Source organism: Chrysemys picta, chromosome 1 (genome assembly GCF_011386835.1).
Source record: "Chrysemys picta bellii isolate R12L10 chromosome 1, ASM1138683v2, whole genome shotgun sequence".
Classification (NCBI taxonomy): Eukaryota; Metazoa; Chordata; order Testudines; family Emydidae; genus Chrysemys; species Chrysemys picta.
Window position 1 is genome coordinate 323,234,038 of NC_088791.1, and position 17,865 is coordinate 323,251,902.

Below are 17,865 nucleotides of genomic sequence, written 5' to 3' on the forward strand. Positions count from 1 at the left end.
AATGTTCTTTACAGCCCTGTTTAGGAGGAACATAAATATACATTCTTCTTCTCCATCAGTAGTCATCTAAGTAGAAGATCAGTAAGTGAAAGAATTGAAGGCCAAAGTTTCTGCAAGCTGAAATAGCAACTTGTTGCTTTTGTACAAAGACAAGAAATAAAATTTCAAATAAACCCATCCTATCTACTAGCGAGTGAACTCCTTTCAAAAACAATTTGAAAAGTGACTGTCATGCCGTGCAAGTCTGCATTCATTGCAGTGGAGGGGATAACAGAAATGTATGTGAAATCAAGAAACAAATTACATTTATAAATGAGAAGTAACAAACAGTTTCACAGTTACAACCCTGTTACAATCATTTTGCACTTTTACTGAACTCTGCCTGGCAAGATTTCATCTCACTCTCTCGGCTGATGCCTTTCAAAATTGAGAGCAGCAAGCAGTGTCATTTATGTGAACCTTTTCTCCTGTGTGAGCATAATGCAAGTTAAGCAGAAACAGCCATATCTGTGATTGTTAGCTTTTCTGTTTTACTGAAAGATTTTAAGTAATCTCTATTCTTATTTGCTCTAAGTACTGATTATTAAATCAAGAGCAGCAAAGAAAACTATTAATGCATCATGTTAGCCATTTAGGAAATTGGAGATGTTGTGGGACTCTATGCAGCAAGCTGTTAAATGACTTAATAAAATGCTTCATAGCCTGAAAAGCAAAGTTTTTGGCAAGTGCTTTATGTTGCCACGCTTTCTTTGTAATAAGTGGGAACATTCTGGTTAGAAGCATAAATGATCAGAGGGTTTTATCACCCATTCAGGTTTTTATAAATGCAGACTTCACAGATACATAAAGACTCCATGCAGTAAAAATCCAACAACAGCATAATGTCAAGTATGTTATTTTACAGTGTATTGTTTTGTTTATACAGTAGAACCTTTTTTACACCAAGTAATTTACACCAAGTAATTCACACAAAAATGACAACTTTTCTCCAATTCTCTGCAAATATTCAAAGGCAAGTACAGTGCTACCGTGAGGTCACTCATTCCTAAGGCTTGATTACTACTGGCAGAATGTGCTACAGATTCACTATTATGATTATACACTAATTACATTAAAATAAATGTTATGATGAATCTTTTAAAATTGTTCATACACTCCCTAAGTTGCAAAACTCAGTAATTTGCAACGTGTTTTCAGGTCATCTGTGCAAATTAGTAGCGGGCTCCTGTATTACAAAAGGATTCTGAATGGTTTGAAACCTTTTTTCTAATATATTATCTTATGCTATTAAATTATTGCCCAAACTCTTGTCAGATGCTGACTGGTTTTCTTGTGCAGATATCTGCATAGGGCTATGAGTCTTTAGCTCTTTCCTCTCCTCATGCTTCATCACCAGCAACCATGACTCAACATAGCATCTATTATGTTAACAGTGAACCAGTTATCAGTGGTTCACAGTCATGCTGGAAGGGCATAACGAGTGTCAGTTCTGGGTCCAGTTCTGTTCAATATCTACATCAATGATATAGATAATGGCATAGAGAGTACACTTATAAAGTTTGCGGACGATACCAAGCTGGGAGGGGTTGCAAGTGCTTTGGAGGATAGGATTAAAATTCAAAATGGTCTGGACAAACTGGAGTTTGTGGGTTGAAATAAACAGGATGAAATTCAATAAGGACAAATGCAAAGTACTCCATTTAGGAAGGAACAATCAGTTGCATACAGACAAAATGGGAAATGACTGCCTAGGAAGGAGTACTCCGGAAAGGGATCCGGGGGTCATAGTGGACCACAACCTAAATATGATTCAACAGTGTAACACTGTTGCAAAAAAAGCAAACATCATTCTGGGATGTATTAGAAGGAGTGTTGTAAGCAAGACAGAAGAAGTAATTCTTCCGCTCTACTCCACGCTGATTAGGCCTCAACTGGAATACTGTGTCCAGTTCTGGATGCCACATTTCAGGAAAGATGTGGACAAATTGGAGAAAGTCCAGAGAAGAGCAACAAAAATGATTAAAAGTCTAGAAAACATGACCAATGAGGGAAGATTGAAGAAATTGGGTTTGTTTAATCTAGAAAAGAGAAGATTGAGAGGGGTCATGATAACAATTTTTAAGTACATAAAACACTGTTACAAGGAGGAGGGAGAAAAATTGTTCTTCCTAACCTCCGAGGATAGTACAAGAAGAAATGGGCTTAAATCGCAGCAGGGGAGGTTTAGGTTGGACATTAGGAAAAACTTCCTAAATGTCAGGGTGGTTAAACACTGGAATAAATTGCCCAGGGAGGTTGTGGAATCTCCATCATTGGAGGTTTTTAAGAGCAGGTTAGACAAACGCCTGTCAGGAATGGTCTAGGTAATACTTAGTCTTGCCATGAGTGCAGGGGACTGGACTAGATGACCTCTCAAGGTCCCTTCCAGTCCTATGCTTCTATGGAAAAAAAGATTGAACCTTGCTTCCTATTAAAAGAGGAGGAAATTAAAGGTGGAGAATGCATGAACCACTCTAAAGCTGTGGATAGAATGGACCCACTGATGAACAATATTTAGAGTTGTTTCAGATGATCAGGCATCTGTGAGGCAGGATGGGTAGCTTGCTTTCTCACTTGTGGATGGGGAAAGATTTCCTGGTCATGGCGTTTACCATATGTTTGACTGGATTAAGCAGAGGGTGGGAGCCAGGAGGTCCTGGATAGTCTCACCTCTATCACAGGTTTTAATTATATCTTGCACTTTACCAAAGTTATTAAACTGATAAATATTATTTCAATTTTACAGATAGGGAAAATCAAGCTAAGAGAAGTGAAGTGACTTGCACAAGGTCATACATTTTAAGACTTATCTACACTTAAAATGCTACCATGGGCTGTGGTCCACAGCACAGTTGTGCTGCTGTAGCACTTCAGTGTGGACCCTATCTGTGCCAAAGGGAGGGATTCTCCTACTGGCGAAGGTAATCCACCTCCCTGAGAGGCAGTAACTAGGTCAATGGAAGAATTCTGTGCTGTCTACACCAGGGGTTAGGATGGTATAACTACATCTTTCAGAGGTGTGGATTTTTCACACCTCTGAGAGATGTAGCTATACCAAAGTAAATTCCCAGTGTAAACCAGGCCTTAGTCACTGCCACAATCAGGTTTAGGGAATAAGATCAGTGTTCTAGTTCTCTGTATCTCAGTGCCAGGCAAGACAATTAACTTTTCTAAGCCAGTTTTTTTCTGAAAAGTAAAATATAAAATTATACAGGATATAGACTACATAATTCTATATAATACATAATATTATCCCAATGTATTTAAGAGGAAAATTCTCATGGAGGGGTTAAGTAACAAACTGTGGATTTGTGCTCCCCCAGGAGGAATGTCAGTCTTCTTGGACTGAAAAGGATTAGATTTTTATTGGTAAATGTTGATTTCATTATCAATAATAACTGAAATGTACAGATAGGAAAAATTAAGAACAATGCTGCTTGAGAACATCTTAGAGTTTGATTTAAGGATATTTGCTTTCTGTATTTTGATCTTGACACGTACCCCCAAAATTTCCCACGACGGTGAAAATCTAAACTGATAAAAATAAAAACAAAATTATAAAAATAAACATTGATATTATCCTTTTAAACCACAAAAAAATAAAAATTAAATTCTGCCAAACCTACCTACTGTGAAGCAGAAGGAAGTAATCTATGCCAAGCCTACACCTGGGATAGATTACTGCCACCAATCCACCAGGTAGAACGCAAGCCAAAGATCCACATATGCATCATCACATCTGCCCTCCTAGTCCCCCATCTGCACACAGAGAGGTCTAGAAAACCTGCAGAAGCTTCTATCTCCCCTCCGAGTATCCACTTTTCACTCTGTTACTGGTTGGTGCAAGAGCCTTACACCACAGTTTGACCGTAGGTGAATTGCATGGGGCTAATGGCTGTCTAATGGCTGTCTAGTGTCTTCAATATTTCATTTTAAAACTAAGAAAGCAGTTTCACCACACCCCTTGTCCGCATGCTTTGTGTTGCAATTAGATGTCCAGAAACAACTGCTTTAATTCATTTATTTTGGAATCAGATTACATTTAAATGTTTTGAACTCATATTGTATGACACTAGTATATCTGGCTCACTATCCTGAATGAGTTCAGAATGAGTCAACCTTTTTGCTTTTGTGCAAGTGAATAAATATATCTCAGGGGCCAGACCACGTGACCTTACTGGGCCCAAAGCTGCATTCCACTGAAGTCAAAGGGAAGTTTTGTCATCTACTTTAATAAAAGTAGATTGGACCTTTCAGACATAAAAAGAACAAAGCAAGCTATGTTGGTAGTCATGATTTTCACAAAGAATGTAACTACTGTTAAGGCTGAAGAAGAACAAAAACTAGGAAAACTTGGAATCCTTTAAATACAAGGCAAAAATGCTTTTACAGCCTCACATTTGGACACAAACACTGAATTTTTCGCAAGATTTTGCAACTGCAATCCCATTTCCCAGCGAGCCTCATATTAACAAATGACCAGTGTCCTTGAATTTAAATGTCCAAGGAAATTAAATTATTCAGAAATAACTTTAACCTACCTTGTGGTAGCATGGTTACATCTTTCATACTTTTCTTGTCAATAGAACCAACTGCAAGTCTACATCAGCATATACTATGCAAATGTATATGTATATTCTGAACACACAAACTACACTGAGGCACCCCTGGCAAAAATGGTTGACAGAAAAAGTAATGATTTCATACTATATACACTTTCAGACAACCTGTCCATTAGCTGGCTGGACAGACTGTAGTGTTGAGTACTGTTAACGAATGAGCTTTCTTCATCATCAAGCCAGTTTGTGGGGTAGTAGTGGAATATCAGAGTAGAGGGGTGCTGTATTTAGGGCTGTGTTTATATTAGAGAAGCAGAATGTAATTGTTCATTTAAAAACATTGATGTTGTGACGTATGGCCAGAAAGGGTTACGCATCCTGCAGGATGAATGACTCAAATTCAACTCTTAAAGACATATGGGGAGATAATGTTTGTGGTTTTGTGTATTTACATATATATTGGTAGTGGTCAACATGTAATCAACAGTCCCTGTCTATGCTGTATTCTGATAATTCAGAGATCAAAAGAATATCCTAGGATGTAAACACAGGATATCACTGTATTCATTTCTCTTTGAAATGTATAGCAAATTATCTGTGAATGGTGGAGGGACAGGCAATTGCCTTATGATAATCTGTATAGCTAAGCACCGGTGGTGGACTTACTTCAGTCGCCCTAATTACCTATTGTTCCCCGAGGAACTCCAACTTGTCAACGAAGGCTTGAAATTGTATAAAAGATCCTTGGGTCCCAATCCTTTTCATATCAAATTTGCTTAAGCTTCATTAGGGGAAATCTGAGTGGCAAGATTGAGGTCCCAGTTCAGCTGGAAACACCCTGAATATGATATTGGATATTGTACTATAACATTTCTTCCAGTGGAGAAAAATTCCACAGCCAGGATAATGCATCCTACTTTCCTAAATTACAGATGAGGTTATATATACTCTAAAAAAAGCACAATTTCTCCTGCTGCAGAGCATGGGAAATCCCCATAATTTGTATCCAAAGCGGGCATGATCCGTGGACCTTATTACTCTAAAAAGAAATTTTCAAGTAAGCACAGATAATTTTTCCTTTTCATTGTGCTAAGGTCCACAGATTTGGTACAAAGGAATAGGAAGCAAGACCATCCTTTAAATATGGACATCCAAAATGAGGTATGATATAGAGCATCCATCTTCCTTCTCCACTGAGTTATAAAGAAAATGTCTTCCAAAAAATGATATTGGCTCATGCTGGATGACCGACATGTAGAAATTGGTGAACTTATGTACTGTTGGTCATGTGGTTGCCTAGCAGATCTCAGTGCAGGCAACATAACTTCTCCTCCCTGTGACTGCCAGTGCTTTTTAAACAACTGGATTTTGATACTAATTGAGAAAGAACAGTCTCCTTCCTGCAGACCTGGGAAGGAGCTAGGAATTAGCTAGACATTAGTAAGTCCAAATGTTAGTCAAATTTAAAATAAAGTTTGGAATTTCCCTCAAACAGCTCTGCAGCCTGGTTAAGCTACAGTGAGGTATCAAAAAACTGGAGGGAAGTTTAGGAGGTGAGGCATTCTCTTGCTGCCAGTGACTGACAGGTCTGGTTCTGTTCCCAAGCTGCAAGCAGACTGACCTACTCCATTGTAACAGGTCTGTGAACCTTATCATGATATTAAACTATTTCACTGTAATACTCTGAGCAAAAGAATCCAACCCCTGTGTTACTGTCCTGTATCTGACCTGCCAAAATCAGAATTCAGTTCCCCACCCCAACCGATTAAAAAATCTACAGCAGCATGCTGAAAATGAAAAGGTTAGAGGCATAGTAAAATAAATTTAATATCAAACTAACAGAATAAGTCAGTACTGATTTACTATTCACTTTTATGGTGAGCTCAATAAGAACTTCAATTATTTAGATGAAGCTATATTTTAGAATTTCCAGCCTGCCACAGAAACTCAGGGGTCCTTGCTACAGAATTTAGGTTCAGCTAGGTGCACAGTGCTATATATGTGTGTTCTTCCTTAAGCACTTTTATAAATCTAATGATCTGATAGAAATAATACTAATTCCCTCAAGAGCAATAATTTTGTTCATGCTGTTGCAGCTTCACATGTAGCCGTAAGTTTGTCAGCCGATTCTCAGCAATTAAGAGTTGATTTCATGATACACAGTCAGAATGAGATACTAAAATATTTGGAAGCATTACTATAGACTGTAATAGCTTTGTTACTTTAAGGATTAGATTTTTTTGTAAAAACTCAATGCCAGATGTGTGCTTTACCGTCTACATTTTATAATTTCCTCCCTTTTAATGCTGAGCAAAACAAACAGTGTGTATGGAATGAACAGTAAATAACCTTCTGACAAACAGTAGGCTGCATCAAATAGAGGGCTAACTTCTTTATTCTGGGACATGCTGTATCCTGTGGTCCCTGCTGTTATGCACTGATGCATGCGCACTGGTTTTAATAATTCATTTATTTTGTCAAGTGCAGTTCTTGATGTTAATGAATAACCTGAGGCCTTTCCCTTGCAGGGGTGGAGATGCCAGCAGTCCTCTTGCATCAGGGTAGTTACAGTACCATAATGAGAATATTCACAGATAGGATTTTTTTTTTTTTTTAGCAGCCAAAAGATATGGTCTGAAGCATGAAGGTTATGGGGGGGCATAGATCAGCGTTCACATCGCACGCCCCATCAGTACCCAGTCTGAGCTGGGGAAGCTAATGATCCAACCAGTGGACCAAATTCAGTGATGAATCCTGGTCACCAGCCACTTGAGGCACATACATTAAGTAGATGAAGCTTAGCAATCAGTCACTAAAGGACAGGAGTTAGGAAGAAGCTTCACCTTTTGGGTAGATTATTCCATAATTGTCCACCACAGGGTTTCTTGCACCTTTCCCTGAAATATCTCATGCTGCCCATTGCCAAAGACAGGATCCCTAACTAGACAAATGACAGATCTGACTCAGTAGGGCAAGACCTGTCTTCTATAACATCAAAGAGGGAAGCCATAACACCCCATCCCCCACCCAGACACTCATCAGCATTCCAAGAGCACACAATACATGGGTAAATGGCAAGGAATTTCACAATTAAGGGAGATCTTCTGCAGTGCAGCATCTGGTAACCTTTCAGAAATAATCAGGGGTTTACACTGACAACACAATATAATCTAATCACTGCTTCAATTGTCCTGGGAATTCAGGAATGAGGAGTTGCATGCAGAAATCAGTAGCATGAACCAACCCATCTATTCTTGTGTAAACATAGCATTAATCCTACAAAAGGGAAAAAAAAGAATTAGAAATGTACCATGAGTAATAAAACACTATTTGTTATAAAGTTTAATAATATCAAATGGGAAGGAAAGCATAAATAATGAATATCTTACATCCACAATGTATATCATTTACTTAACCGAAACACACCATAGACATGATCAGTAAAGTTCATAAGAGTGGAAAGAAATTATTTAAAATAAGATCTCCAGAAACAAAGTAGTCACATGAAACTAAATTATTGCATCTCTAGCATTCCCTAATGATTCATTAGGAATTGGAGGCCATTATTTCACAATTCCCATGTGGAATACTGCTGACGTCAGTGGAAAAACAGTAGAGATAAATTAGATCTCTTATTACTAGGGATGGGCAACTTGCAGAACCTAATGTCCTTGGAAATCATCAAGATTCTTCCCCATATGCAGAGATCATTCATTTAACAACCAAAAACAGGACTGATACCCTGAGACGGATGTATACTATGGAAAGCAAAAATTTCATTTTTTCTTTTTCTGAGCCTGCTAATTAGTCTTCCTGAAAGCAAATGAAAGACTAAAGAAGATGAAGGAAACTTAAGAATGGTAGTTACTGCTCTATTAAACTGCTGCCAATTAAAATAGCAAATCTTCAAATGACAGAATCTCTCCCTTCTGTAAGATACATGGTTTTCTTTAATCCTAACCTCCAGTATTTCAAACTGAACATCTTTCCTAATAATTTTGTTCTTGTTTCATTAGCTGGTTAAAGAAAAGAAATGGGCTTGTAAATCATTATTTTTTATTTTTGAATGTAAAATTAGCAAAATGGAAGATTGCTCTAGTGTCCCTCTGCATCAGCGTTTTCTTGAAGATTAAGTCAAGAACCTTCTTCAGCTGGAACAACACTTCAACAAACCAGTTAGTACTTTGTGTTCATATATACAAAATAGTTATTATTTTCCTTATGAGGAATTTAATAGGCAATTATCAAAGTGCCTCAGACAAGATGTAAAGGTATGATATGAATTCATGACTTTCAACATGGAAGTCTGATGTATACACACTGGCTTGTTAATACCACCCATTACATAGTAGTAGTATAAAATACATTACAAAAGAAAATTAAAACATTAGCAAGTTAATGTTCATGTGTAAAGCAAACATCTGTCATTCTATAATCCTGTACATCAAGCATTTAGTGACGCAATATTGTCTTTTAATGGCTAACTGTCACACTTCATCGAATTAAAAGGAGCTGTGAAACGACATGACAAGTTTCTCCATAAAAACTCATAACACTGACGTACTGTCATCCCAAGGACGTTCTGTAATATAGCTATTTCACAGATAAGACTTTATTCATGTTATACAGAACAATTTCTTTCTGATCTCCCTCTGACCAACCACGTTTATGCAGAGGAAGGCACACAAAAAAGGGGAACTCTTTAAGCAGAGGAAGGACCGAGTCACTCTCTTGTTTTGCGTCAACAAGTCTGGCTTAAAATGGTAAATTTTCATAACCCCGCTATAAAGCGACCCTGCATTTATCACGATCGAATTTTTTGGACCCCAATTATCGCATTATAGTGGGGTTTCACTGTATATTATAGTAATTCCTCTAACTTCTCTGAACCCCACGTCCCTTAATAAAATTATTCAAATTTTGTGTATGCATCTATTGTACGGGGACATATTAAGAACTTTAACCCCAAAAATGTTAAACTGTCCCCCAATGACATAAGCTGTTTAAAAACAGGAACTTTCCCAATTATGGCAAATTATCCTCTCATCCCAGTATTACTCGCTAGATAACTGTAGGCCTTCTACATACTGTGGACAGGGGTGACTTATTGTATCTGCGTTCAGTTTCAAGAGAACAAACAGAATTGTGGTACAGCAAGATAGTCAAGAATAGTATAAAAATAGTTGAATAATGCTCTATCACCAAGCAAGATAATGTAATGCCTTTACATTAACAATCGTCTGTGGTATTATCTGCAGTTGAACTCTACTGCTGAAAGTGATGGTGGTTAGTCACTTTAAAAAGCCACTATTCAATAAAAAAAATTAAGATCTAAACATATTACTCAAATTGTTGGTTTTAATTATGCCACTTAGGTTATTTAATTCCCTTGATAATTTTATATTTATTAAATTAAGAAGCATGTATAGAAAATTTCTACATAAGGGGGAAATTAGAAACCAAGGCCATGTTCCTGCATCAGAATCTACCGGCATAGCTTTTGAATCCAAATAAAGCCCTCTCGTGTCGGAAGAGTCCATTGAAGAATCAGCCCCATACATTCTAACTCTCTCTCTATTCCACTAACCTTTTGTTTGTTTAGCCTGCAAAGAACAATAAAAAATACAATTTTATTTTTTATATAGTGTCCTTCCTATATGATATCATATGAAACACTTTATGGGCAGAGCCAATCATAAAATAGAGAGACCAGGAAGGTTTTAAGGCAAAAAGAAGTGACTCATTTGGAAAGGAGGATAAAAAAACCAATGAAGTTAGCTTTATATACTACGAAAGATTAACCAGCTTTAGAAATAAAACCTTCATTTCTCTTTACTGCACTCTCTTCTCCTACAGAATCACCTTAAAATAATCTTCAATTTAATTTGGAAAGTTATTCATCCAGGACCTGCTTTAAAGAAGTAATTCAACATGTGGTGAACTGGTAAGATGATAAACTCTGAACATTCACCTTTCTATTCTTCCTCCCACTTCACGCCGTGACAAACGGAGAGAAAAAAATTACACAATTACAGTGCAAAGTATTAAATTTAAAATTGCACACAACACTAATATTTTAAAATGGCAAATTCTGATTTACAACAGATGAACACTCAGAGGCAAGTTTGCTCTCATTTACTCATGAGAATGACAGAACCTATTGTAAACCTCTTCCTGGATTAATAATTTCCCGATTTAAATGGGAGGTTTTTTCAAGATTACACAATTATTTCTACAAGAAAGGAAAACAAAGAGACAAGTTAGCTGGATATTTCTTGAGGTGGTTAATCTTTTATGGTATATAAAAATCCCTTCACTGAGTTTTACATTTCTTTCCAGAATGCGTCCCTTTTCTTTGACTTAAAATTAGTTCTCCTTAGTTTATGATTGACTTCAGTGAAAAAAGACTAGAATTTGATCTCATATTTGTTGGGGTTTTTTTTAAATCTAGTCATTCATTCTGTATTCAACCTAACATAGATGAAAAATTCTAAGTGAATAGAGATGCATTTGTAATCTGAACAATATCTGCTGTAGACCTAACCACTTGCAAACAGAGAAGTTTTTCATTTATGTTATCATAGAGGAAAGTTATTGTCTGAGCATGGGGCTATGAATCATGAAAACTCACTCACCATATTCTGTGGTTACTCAAATTATTAGTACATCAGTTAGCCTGTACATATAGAACCCAGTTCAGAAAATATTTAAGCATGTGCTTAAATTCACCTCTTCTCAGAAAAAAGAAAGCAAATCTCCACAAGGAAGTTTATTGATTAAGTTCACTTGAGTATAAAAAAAAAAAATCTATGTAGGTACTTATATGACCTCCATAACCATCGCACCCATACACCTCACAATTACTAATAAATTTTATCATCACAATACTTCTGTGAAGCAGAAAAACATTTCCATTTTACAGCCCGGAAAATGAAGAACTGCTGCAGTGTTTGGGTTGCAAAGAAGTCATGGCTACTTTTATTCCACACCCATCCCAAAATAAAATCTATGTTCATTTAATTTTCCTAACAATACAACAGAGTTAAGAAGAATGACTATGCTGTACTTTTAAATAAAATCAAAAATCAAAAGTACAAGAGACATAGATCTGGCTTTTTATAAGAAAATATTAGGGCTGTCGATTAATTGCAGTTAACTCATACGATTAACTCAAAAAAATTAACTCAGATAAAAAAAATTAATTGCGATTAATCGCACTGTTAAACAATAGAATACCAATTGAAATTTATTAAATATTTTGGATATTTTTCTACATTTTCAAATATGTTTATATCTATTACAACACAGAATACAAAGTGTACAGTGCTCACTTTATATTATTGTTATTACAAATATTTGCACTGTAAAAATGATAAACAAAAGAAATAGTATTTTTCAATTCACCTCATACAAGTACTGTAGTGCAATCTCTTTATTGTGAAAGTGTAACTTACAAATGTAGATTTTTTTTTGTTACATAACTGCACTCAAAAACAAAACCTAAAACAAACAAGTTTGTTTACATTTATGGGAGAGACTGCTGACTGCTTCTTATTTACAATGTCACCTGAAAGTGAGAACAGGCGTTCGCATAGCACTTTTATAGCTGGCGATGCAAGGTATTTATGTGTCAGATATGCTAAACATTCATGTGCCCCTTCATTCTTCGGCCACCATTCCAGAGAACATGCTTCCATGCTGATAATGCTCGTTAAAAAAAAATGAGTTAATTAAATTTGTACTGAACTCCTTGGGGGAGAATTATATGTCTCCTGTTCCGTTTTACCTGCATTCTGCCATATATTTTGTGTCATAGCCATCTCGGATGATGACCCAGCATATGTTCATTTTAAGAACACTTTCATAGTAGATTTGACAAAACTCAAAGAATGTGAGATTTCTAAGGATAGATACATCACTTGACCCAAGGTTTATGAATCTGAAGGGCCTTCCAAAGTCTGAGAGGGACGAGGTGGGAGAATGCTTTCAGATGTCTTAAAAGAGCAACACTCCGATGCTAAACTAAGGAACCCAAACCATCAAAAACAAAATTCAACTTTCTGCTGGTGGCACCTGACTCAGATGATGAAAATGAACATGCGTTGGTCTGCACTGTTTTGGATCATTATCGAGCAGAACCTGTCATCAGCATGGACGCATGTCTTCTGGAATGGTGGTTGAAGCATGAAGAGACATATGAATCTTTAGCACATCTGGCACGTAAATATCTTGCAATGACAGCTACAACAGTGCCATGCAAACACCTGTTCTCACTTTCAGGTAACATTGTAAAGAAGACGTGGGCAGCATTATCTGCTGCAAATTGTAACCAAACTTGTTTGTCTGAGCGATTGGCTGAAGTTGGACTGAGTGGAGTACTTGGTCCTGCTAGTGAAGGCAGGGGGCTGGACTCGATGACCTTTCAAGGTCCCTTCCAGTTCTAGGAGATGGGATATCTCCATTAATTAATTAGTGACTTGTAGGTTCTAAAGTTTTACATTGTTTTATTTTTGAATGAACTTATTTTTTGTACATAATTCTACATTTGTAAGTTCAACTTTCATGATAAAGAGACTGCACTACAGTACTTGTATTAGGTGAATTGAAAAATATTATTTCTTTTGTTTTTTACAGTGCAAATATTTGTAATCAAAAATATAAAGTGAGCACTGTAAAGTTTGTATTCTGTGTTGTAACTGAAATCAATATATTTGAAAATGTAGAAAACATTCAAAAATATTTAAATAAATGGTATTCTATTATTGTTTAACAGTGCGATTAATTGCGTGATTAATCGTGATTATTTTTTTTAATAATGTGCTTAATCACGATTCATTTTTTTAATCATTTGACAGCCCTAGAAAATATAGGATGTCATGCAGAGTCAAACTGTACCACTGGATAGTATTTTGGAAGCGGAGGTTACTTACCTGTAACTGGAAGTTCTTTGAGATGGGTGGTCCCTAACTGTAGCCCACTGAGTGTTTATGCATGCGCACAATGCATCCAGAGTCAAAGAATTTGAAATTAGTGTCTGCTGGTCTGCGCATTCACTCTGGTTTGCCTCATGGTTTCATCCAAGGTGATAAAAGCAGGACGGACCAATCGCACCTCCAGTTCCTTCTCCACCGCAAAACCAACAGACCCGTAACAGGGGGAAGGAGGACAAGAAGTGGAATACAGATAGGGACCACACATATCAAAGAACCTCCTGTAACAGATAATTAACCTATTCTTCTTCAAGTGATGGTCCCTACTGTATTCCACTGAGGGTGATTAACAAGCAGTACCTAAGTTGGAGCAGGGTGTGATGAAGAAAATGTAATGGTTGAGTGGAGGACTGCCATGCTGAAGAAGGAATTTGCCGCGGAGTCCTGTACTAAGGTGTAGTGCATAGCAAAGGCATGCATTGAACTCCACGGGGCCGCTCTACATATGTCCCAGAGGAACACATTGTGGAGGGAGGTCGTGGTTGAAACCTGGGTTCTCGTAGGTAATAAGCCTGCATCCCAGTAGGTGGAGGAAGGCAAGATAGTTGATAGCACAGTGTAATGCAACCCAAAATCCACTTGGAGATTCTCTGGGTGGAGACTGACTGACCCTTGAGTCTTTCTGCTACTGCAACAAAGAGTCTGGGGGACTTCCTGACGGGTCTTGTTCTGTACAGGGAGAAGGCCAAGCCCATTGGATGTCTAGGGAATAGAGTCATCATTCCTCTGTGGATGCTCGTGGCTTTGTGAAGAATACAGGGAAGTGAATGGATGGATTAATGTGAAACAAGGAGATGACTTTTGGCAGAAATTTGAGATGCAGACACAGTGAGATGCTATCTTTATGGAAAATTGTGAAGCGGGGGGGGGTCTGCCATAATGGCTCAGAGTTCATCAACCCTTCTTGCAGAAGTGATAGCAACTAGGAATGTGACTTTTATGGAAAGGAGGGACATAGAGCATGATGCCAGTGGGCTGAAAGGTGATTTTGTTAGTATGGGCAGAATTAGGTTACGGTCTCACTGGGGAGCGATGGGTTAGACGGGTAAGAAGGTTCTTCCAAAACCTAACAGTTAGTGGGTGTGTAAAGACAGACCGCCTTTCCATGGGTGGGTAAAAGGTGCTAAACACCATTGGGTGGACTTTTAGAGAGTGGAGGATGAGACCCAATGACTTCAAGGACAGGAGGTAGTCCAGGAAGAGGGGGATCCCCACGGATTCTGGGGAAAGTCCCTTTTGTTGGGCCTTGAGGCGAAGCATTTCCACTTGGCCTGGTAACAGTGCCTAGTGGACTCCTTGCTTCTGCAGAGAATGTTTTGGACATCTAAGGAACAGACCCATTCTAGAAAAGTTGTCCATTCAAATACCATGCTCTAAGATGGAGCACCTGTGGAGTGGGATGTCTGATCTCGCCACTGTTCTGTCAGGATATCAGGGAAGATGGGGATGGGAAATGGTGGTCAGGTGGACATATGAAGGAGGTTGGTAAACCAGAACTGTCTGGACTGTTGCTCTGTCACATCTGATCTTGTGGAGTACTCAGGGTAGGAGCCGAAGGGGAGGGAAGGCATAGTTGAGCTGATCTGATCAGGAGAGTATGAAAATGTTGCCTTGAGAGTGGTGACCAAGACCTCTCCTGGAGGTTGTATTTGGTGCTTATGTGGGAGGTGAAGAGGTCTCTGTTCAGCATCCCGCATCAGCTAAAGATGTCCTGAACTTCGGATTCATGGAGTTCACACTCGTGGTTGATCACAAACTGCCTGCTGAGAGAGTCCGCAATCAGGTCCTGTGTTCCTGAGAGATAGGCTGCAGACAAGAGGACCTGGTGGGTGACACACTAATTCCAGAGGTTGATTGCTTCTGCAAACAGAGCAGTCAACCTCGTATCCCCCTCCGACCTCCTCTGTTGATGTAGAAAACAGTGGTGGTTTGTCTGACATGATAAGAACATGATGGGAACAGATGAATGGGAGAAAGGCTTGACATGCTTTCCTTACAGTCCAGAGTTCCACAATGTTGATGTGCATCCTGCATTCCCAAGGAGTCTATGTTTCCTGTATCATATGATCATCCATGTGTGCTCCCCAACTAACAAAGGATGTGTCCATGATGATCGTCCTGTCTGGGGAGGAGGGAGTAAGAGAACCCATACACAGACATGACGTGGGTCTGTCCACCCCTAGAGAGAGCACCCTGTGGGGAACTGTCAGCAGCAAATCCACGGTGTGATATTTGGGCGCATACATGGTCTGGAGCCACATCGGGAGGCAGCGAAGGTTGAGTTGAGTAAAGGCAACGACATATGTACACAAATCCATGTGGCCGAGGAGAGACAGGCAAGTCCTGGCAGAGACATAAGGATTGTTGACAATGCGAGTTATGAGTTTTTGCAGTGTCTGGATCCTGTTGCTTGGTAGGTAGGTCTGTGCTGTGACCAAGTTGATGGTGGCCCCTATAAAGTCGAGGGATTATGTGAGGTCCAAGGTTGATTTTTCTATGTTGATACTGGCTCCAAGGTATGAAAGAATGCTAAGCAGCGTGGAGGTTGAAACTTGGGCTTCGTGTCTGGATCGTGCAGCCAGGAATCACTAATCTAGATAGGGGAATATGAGGACCCCATGATGCCTGATGAAGATCGCCATGTCGGAGAAAACCTTGGTGAAGACTCTGGGAGCAGTGGTTAGTCCAAAGGGAAGAACCCTGTATTGGAAATGGGTTCCAAGCCCACCAGGAACCTCAGGAATCAAAGTCAACAGTACCTGTGGTTCGGTACCCAGGACTGCCTGATTCCCTTGATTGTGGGAATTCGTCTCATGTTTAGGTGTATAAAAGTGCACTCCCTGTCCGTGATTCAAATTCGTGGAAGGAGCATCCCCTTTCTTTGGTTTTGAGGAAGACTTAATGCCATGTTTATGGACATGCTTCCTTACCTCTTGACTAGGTCCCAGCACAGGGTCCTTAGTGGTGGTACCACCAGTGCCAGATCTGGACTCAGTAGCCACAGGTGCACTCCTGGCTGTTTCGGGCCAATGTACACAGGGAGTCCCCTGGCGTGGGTCTGAGTGAGGCCTCATGAGGACTTCCATAAGGTGCTTTCGGAGGTGGACAGCCCACCCTTCTTGGGTATGGCTGGGGAAGGACAGGCAGATCTACACCTGGATGCATTGTGGGCTTCTCCCAAGAAGTAAAGGCAGCATTGATGTTTGTCACTGACCAAGAAGGAACACAGGCAGGAGGTACAGATTTTAAAACCTGGGGTCTTAGGCATAGTCCAGTATCTCCAGTATCTATCCTAATCACTAAAACTACAAAAAAAAATTAAAAATAGCTAAAAACACTATAAATTGTAAAATTCTAAAACTAAGTACAGCAATGTTTTTAAAGCTGCATCAGAGACGAGGACACAGAAAGTTCCAACATGGCCCATGCAGCCGTGAGAAGGAAAAACCTTAGAGGTTTTTAAGGCCTTACTTGACAAAGCCCTGTCTGGGATGATTTAGTTGGGGTTGGTCCTGCTTTGAGCAGGGGGGTGGACTATATGACCTCCTGAGGTCTCTTCCAACTCTATTCTTCTATGAGTCTATGAACTGGAAACATGGTTGGTCCGCCCTGCCCTTTATCACCTCGGATGAAACCTTGAGGCAAACCAGGGCACATACGCGGTCCAATGGACACTACTTTTAAATTCTCCAGCTCTGGATGCATGGTGTGCATGCATAAAGCCTCAGTGGAATACAATAGAAACCATCACGCCAAGAAAATATACACTTCATTAAAACAAAATAATTTAACTATGTTTCCATCATTTAAAAAAAATTAAAAGTTTATATTAGAACAACAATGGAATCTTAAATGATTTGTGAGTTAGTGTTTATGTACACTGCTTTTCTTTGAAAAAAAATGAATTACAGTAGAACCTCAGAGTTACGAACATCAGAGTTACAAACTGACCAGTCAACCAAACACCTCTATTTGGAACCAGACAAATGTATTTGGGCATAAGCTTTCATGGGCTAAAACCCATTTCATCAGATGCATGGAGTGGAAAATATAGTAGCAGGTACACCTCTACTCCAATATAACATTGTCCTCGGGAGCCAAAAAATCTTACCGTGTTATAGGTGAAACCGCGTTATATTGAACTTGCTTTGATCCGCCAGAGCGCGCAGCCCCACCCTCCTGGAGCGCTGCTTTACTGTGTTATATCCGAATTCATGTTATATTGGGTTGCGTTATATCGGGGTAGAGGTGTATATATACATAGCACATGAAAAGAC

At 39.0% G+C, this 17,865-nt stretch overlaps 1 protein-coding gene across 4 annotated transcripts in view; it reads right to left on the reverse strand.

Annotated features, from left to right (window-relative positions):
- ARHGAP42 (Rho GTPase activating protein 42) overlaps window positions 1–17,865 on the reverse strand; it is a 276,290-nt gene that overhangs the window by 154,068 nt on the left and 104,357 nt on the right. The gene's annotated exons all lie outside the window — the stretch shown is intronic.